This window comes from Cibotium barometz, chromosome 20, assembly GCF_041138505.1.
Source record: "Cibotium barometz isolate CiBa-2024 chromosome 20, ASM4113850v1, whole genome shotgun sequence".
Classification (NCBI taxonomy): domain Eukaryota; kingdom Viridiplantae; phylum Streptophyta; class Polypodiopsida; order Cyatheales; family Cibotiaceae; genus Cibotium; species Cibotium barometz.
In genome coordinates, this window is record NC_141065.1 from 11,022,779 (window position 1) to 11,029,735 (window position 6,957).

Sequence of the window (6,957 nt, forward strand, 5' to 3'; positions counted from 1 at the left end):
GAATCATTGTCAGTGAGAGGTTCTGCCTCAGCATTGCACGCCGATCGCAAGAGGCATGGACATACTGCCCTGCAAACCACTTATGCTGTTGTCTCTCTCCACTGGATCAAGAAAATATAAATCCTTGAAATGGCGTGCGAGTCTTGCTCGGCTTGTTCGAGTTGAAGTGGAAGAGATGAGATGCTCAAAGGCGAACGCAATCATGTCTTGTGATTTAGTGAGGTAGGGAATACCAGATAAGTATGGAACTTCCATCTATAAAAACAATTTCTTTGATTAAAAATTCTTCATTAAAGAAGCTTACAGAATGAAAGTACATTATGAAAAATACTTTTTTTTGAGTTTATTATCAATTTCTGATAAGAATTTGTTTATCCTTATTAGCTTTCAACAACGCTCTGATACCAGCTGTGAGGTCCCTGCACGCCCACTTCGGGGCTCTTGTCGACAGAAGTGGCATCAGCCTCCCGTGCGGAGCGAGGGTCCTGCACACTCGGGGCCTTGCCCGTGGATGTGTGGGGGATGAGAGGCTAGCCTAGGGGGCGGTCCTGCCTGGAAGACTCCCCTCGTCGAGAAGGCACGGGCGATTCCTCCAATTGGGAAAAATCTTTTAACTAGGAGATTACTCTAACGAGTCAAGTCTTGACTAAATTAAACTGATCGGACCGAACCTGAAGTCACATGGTCAGATCAAGAAGATACTTACACTTGGTCCATGGAAACACCACTTTTTTCCTCATTTCCAAGGCACAGTCGATGATCCCTTCCATAGAACAAGGTCTTCTCAGGATTTAAACTGATTAACGTAAATAATCGTATCTAGTTGTTTCTCAGGAATCCTCTGATCCAGCCTAACCCCATCCAGCCCATGGGTTAGCCAACCACCCGTATAGCCAACCATCCAGCCCATGGGTTAGCCAACCACCCGTATAGCCAACCACCCGACCACTGAATTTGTGGGATTCCTTTATAAAGATTTGATTGGGTTTTTGCCCGAGTACCGAGGAAAAGAGTTCCCAGGCCCCCTAGCCAGCGATTCATACAAAAATCAAATAGGCATACCACGTACACACCCAATATGAAATTGCCATTTATAACAGATTCGACTGGCTTTATAACAGATTCGATTGGCTTTAAGACAATCCTTGAATAAAATCATAATATTTCTGATCTTCATCATTTTCCGAAATTCTAAGTCCACTATATTACAAAAATGCGGATCAACTCTCCGTTGAAGACCAGCTAGAACCAACGAGATCCAGTATCAAATTTTTGTTCCCAAAAACCTTTCCTTTTTGTCCAACATCAGATATCTTCCTTGACGTACGCCTGGGTGTCCTAGTAACCGCGAGCCCGTGCATCGCCTGGTCAGAACCCTCTAGGATCCTCCTTGGGTGTCCTAGCACTTCACTCAGGGACCGCTTCGTCGGTTCTTGCCCATCGTACTGGATGCGCACCATTTTAACCGTATCGAGGCTGGTCAAGACCTCGGCAGGCTTTGCCACGGGCGACGTCCCTTGACGACTCCCCGCCAGCTGTTCCAACAACGAACCTCCTCTTAGAAAAACATAAGCCAAATGCTTCCTCCAGCATTTTGGCATAAAACAGTCCTTTGAATGAAAAACAGAGTTTCCAATGCAAGTGAGATTCCAGTTTGAGATCGGTTCCAAAGACTCTTTTTCCAATAATTCCCAGTTTAAAAATGAGGATCCTTGATCTCTCATGAGGGTAATCTACCCGTCATTTTATCCATTTATCCAACTAGATTCTTGGTGAGATTAATGAAAATGTTTTATGTGTTTATTTTATAGAAATTTTGCCATAGCTCCTATTACTGATAATTCTTAATTTAATTGAAAGAATGAAGTTTAGTATTATTGATATAATTAGAATGACCACTGATTGGATCATTATCCAATTATGGACTGATTCATAATTTCTCTATGAAATAAATATCATAAAAGCATTAAAAAGTCATTATTTTGGCCTCCAATTAGACAAGCATAGAAATTACTTTTGGATTAGAGAAATCCTTCATGAGAAGCTTCATTTGGATTGAGAATAGGTCATAGGAATGGGGGGAGAGAGAGAAATGCTTAAAAACCATTAAAATTAAGCATGAATGAAAATTTATGTGTTTCTTTATTACAATTCATAAAAGAACTTCAATAGTAATAAAAAGCCATTCAAATTAAAGCTTCTCAAGCTTGAGAGGGGTTGAGAAGAAAGAAACATTTAGAAATTATAGAAAAAAGACCATAATCCACTCTTCACCTCCTAAAATGCTTGATTCTTTAGTCACTGTAGAGGCCCCCAACCAATCAATTGGTTTGGTATGTTGTAGGAGTCACCAAGGAAGATTGAAGAGAGAGAGAAGCTCCAATCTCTTCAATTTTGTAGAGGTTTTTAGAGGATAATAGAAATTAAGCTTAGTTTAGAGTAATATCGGCATAGTTTAGTTCATAGATAATAATACAAAGGAATAAGGGTCTATCTATAGGAGAGGGAGGCTAATAACTGAGTCCAACTGAGTTCTAGAATTTTCCAACTTTAGTTGGCTGAATTTGGACAAGATTTGGACCAGTTTGGCTCCCTTTTTGATTTGGTTTGATTTAGGAGAGAGGAGAGATAAAAATATCCTATTATTTTTGAGTTTTAAACTCATCCAAGCATGTGAAGTAGGCGCCTCCTTGAAGGTCTCTCTTTTCCTTACACATGTATCAAAAATGAATGATTACTCCAAAATATCTCATTTTTTTTATTAATACTTCATAATTTTTAACTAATAAACCTAGTACTTGGTCAACTCTTCATCTTATGTGGGCATTTACTCATTTTTGGGTATTTTCTTTTATTCTTTGGATTTATCTTATCCCAACACTTGGATTAATCTTATTGGTCCATAAGAACCTTAATTAGACCATAATAAAAATAAAAATAAAAATGTGGACCCTTAGGCTAAGGTCTTCTGAATCAATTTTAATTAACTCCAATTGTACCTTGGAAAATCTATTTTGATTTTTTGTTTTAGGGAAATATTTTTTTGATATTTGTAGAATTTATTTATCCAAAAATATCCCAAATTTGATTTACCACTACTCTCTAGAAATTTTTATCTCACTAGGAAAAACAAGGAAAAATGATATTTTGTTGTATTCAGAAACATAGAATGATTACAACGGATTGAAGTAGAGGCTTATTTAGTATTCACGCTGAGGAGGAATCTTACACCGTCTCGCAGGCTCAGCTAGCATTCGATATCTTATATCAAGGAATATAATGCCCCAGAGTCCTACACATCAATCTATGAACCCTAAGGTCTCATCGAGGTGGTGCTTAGAGAACTATCCCTCTTGTAATAGGCAGTTCACTAAGGATCATGGCAAAGGCAATGTTCTCTGCCAACCGCTCATGCTGACTATAGGGTGTGCCATGATCTACTGACTATCCTAAGCACACGCGTACCTCTGATCATTCAGTAGTACTCAGAAAATAGAGACTCTCAAATTATCGGGCCGAGGTGACTTAATCTGCGCAATGAGCCAAGGAAAGAAGGTGCTTGAAGGCAAAGGCTATCGTGTCATCCTCCAGAGATATCTCAAGGACTCCAGATAGATAAGGTCTCACCATCCGATTTGCTGCTTTATCTGAAAGCCAAAGTGGATAAGATACTGTAAGTTTTGGTTTTAGGCTAGAATAGGCACCGTTAGGCCTCTTACAGGTCGGTGGCACGAGAAGAAAGTTTTGAGCAAAAGAAAAAAGAGGAGGAAAATAAAGGAGGCACCTATTCTAGGGTTTGGATCCATTCGCACTCTTGAGAAGGATTTGATTCCCACACTTTGTGCACTCAAGCCTTCTTTCATTCCACACTCTATGGTCATTTGCCCAGCCCGTTATCTTCACCATTAACCTTATCCCATTTTCTTACACACATGTACACACCTTCGCTACGCTACAATGGTATAGAAAGAGGTTGCTTTCGTGCGAATTTTGCATACGCACATTTGGAGAGGATTTAAGGTCTAGACGATTGATCGCACATATTTTTAGTGATTGTTAGGCATGTTACATGGGGGTGAGGGGAGAGCGTGTTTTCAAGGATCTAGTGTGGGTCTTATTCACTCGTGATTGTTAGGCATGTTACATGGGGGTGAGGGGAGAGCGTGTTTTCAAGGATCTAGTGTGGGTCTTATTCACTCGTGATTGCACCCCATATGAGTCATGTGTGGGGCTTGTGTTGAGCATTGGTTGTGGAGTTTTTCACACACTTGTGCACTTTGGGTAGTGTTCACACACGACCATGGGTTATTATTCTTATTTCTTTTACCCTTCAGTTGGGCACCATGGTACGACTTTGCATCATCATCGCAAGCAAGAGGACATCGTTTTGATAGTATTTCTGTTTACGATCGGATCATGGGAGAGCCGCTCATGCACTATTATCGTCACTCTACGATCGATATTTTGAGTTGCCATTTTGTGTCATGGTTCACATATCTTTCGTCAATTTCACACATATATTTGGTAGTACTTCAAGCCTTAGGACCTCTATACCCCCATTTATAGACTCCACGCTATGACGAGACGGCATACTCATGCCATTGTTGGATGTTGGAGCTTGCACGTTTGTTGCCTAGACATATCAGGTGTTATTTTGATGAGGAGGATATATGGTCCACATATGGCAACTTCCTTGACCCACTCTGCTTCAAATGCGTTGACACAGAAGGTTCGGCATTGTTCGCATTCATGGGATGAGTCTTTTTTTGGTGCTTGTATGAGTGTCTGACACTCTTAAGCTACCATGATTATGTTCTTCTTAATACTGTAGACTACATCGGCGCACGGATCTAGATGATGATGATGTATCTTATATAAACTCATACACATGATGAAATTATTAGATAAAATGGGAAAAGTCATGCATTTTGGGAATAACACTTTAATATTTTTCTTACTATATCTTAAACATACAAACTCCAAATTTGTCAGAGATCAAAGATCTAGATTCTACTCCTCAAGCCAATGATATGTCATATGAGGGGGTTTTAATAAAAGCTTTTTAAGGTTGACTGCACGCCCATGTTTTTAATGGGAATGGGATTTTTCCTATTTCATCTAATATTGACTTATGATCTATTACACACACACATACAATGATATTACTGTATCACACACACGTGCACATGATGATACATACACATATATTTGTGCATGATGATATGGACACTGATGTTGATGTATGTGATAGCGATGTGTGTGAGCTAGATCATGTGGGCATGATCTCGAGGGGGCAGGGATGATGGCATTGAGCATTACGAGTGTTCATATATCTAGGCCTACCTTCTCATCATCCAATACATGACTTGGATCTGGAACATATTTCTTCTTTCTTCAAATGAGCTCGTATGAAATACATTGTGGATCTTCAAGTATGGAGGAGGGAATAAAAGTTCACAAGCTTAATCTCCAACTTTCCTTGTATTCATGTACAGTTTATAACTTAATCTCAAACTTTCCTCATATTTATGTAGGGTTTATAATATCATGGCAAAAACTTCTTGTACTTTTTCCCAAGGAGAGGGAACTTCTCTGGTTGGTGGGTCATATACCAAGGAAGACCATATCACCTTCATCAAATTCTCTAGTAGTCTACTTGAGATCAACACGCTACTTTTTTCTATCTTGAGTAGCTTTGATATCCTTTTTTATAGTCCGCATTGAACAATCCACTTTATCTATTTGCTTCAAGACTTCCACTCTCACTAGTGGGTCGAACCAAATCAATGGTGTTGCACAATCTACTATGAGATGCACCGCAAGAAAATTCTATCGAATGTAGAGAATTCATCCATGTTTTGGGTTCCCATCCATGGAATGCTCGAAGAATGTCTTTGTTACCCTCTGCCTAATCATCAGTTCTAGAGAGTACCAGAATCTAGAGAGCGACAGCTTCAAAGCATTTATTCCAAGAGCAGGATGTGAGTTCAGCACCCTGATCACTAACTATCCTTCTAAAGTAAAGTCCGAATATATTCTTTGGAAAGACTTTTAGCAAACACCAAGAGCAGTATAACTCTTTTTCAATAGAATCGAATGAGAAACCTTCATCAAGTGATCTACCACACGGCTAAGATGGAATCATGTCCTACATTGACTGAAGAAAAACCTAATAATGGAATCCATGCTTATGTATTCTAATTGTATATGTGAAATAGGATGCACGTTTCCTGGCATTTTTGTCATTTCACCTTTGCAAGGCTAAAAGAAATGCTTCTTTGTAGTAGCTATGACGGTCTTCACTTAGCCGGGGCATGTCACGAGCTTTCTTTAGAATCCTCTTATTAAGATCCCTATCTTGAAAAACACATAACCGATTATTGAAGTACAAGCATCCACGCGTGTCTAACGTGAATCCATGAATTTTCTTTACTTCTAGGGTTGCCTTACTTTTGCGGTTAAGAAATATGATAATAGGGATAAAGAACTTATCTAATCTAATCTCTTCCTTAATCTCAACGTGCAAGTAAGGAGGCCTTCCTATCTAATATATCTGTGACCGCATTCTCCTTGTCTAACCTATACTTGATTTTAAAACCAAACTCTCGAAGTGTTTGTATTTATCTTCTTTGAGTGATGTTAACATCATTTTGGTTGAAAATTTGCTTTAAAATTTTTTGATCTGTAACCCGAGAAGACAAGCAACTCTACGTCATCACTTGCAAGACAACACTGTTCCTCTCGTGAGATTTTAGCTATAGCACCAGCGGATTAGTCAAGCAACCCTCAGCTTATCAAAGTTACTTTGGCACATCGCAAACAATTAGAATGGAATGTCCTTCTTGAGAAGCGTCGTCAAAGGAGAAACAATCTTTGCATATGAACATCAGATACCATCTTATCAATCCCAAGAATCATTTGACTTCCTTTATCGTCTTTGGTTCTGGCCAATCGATA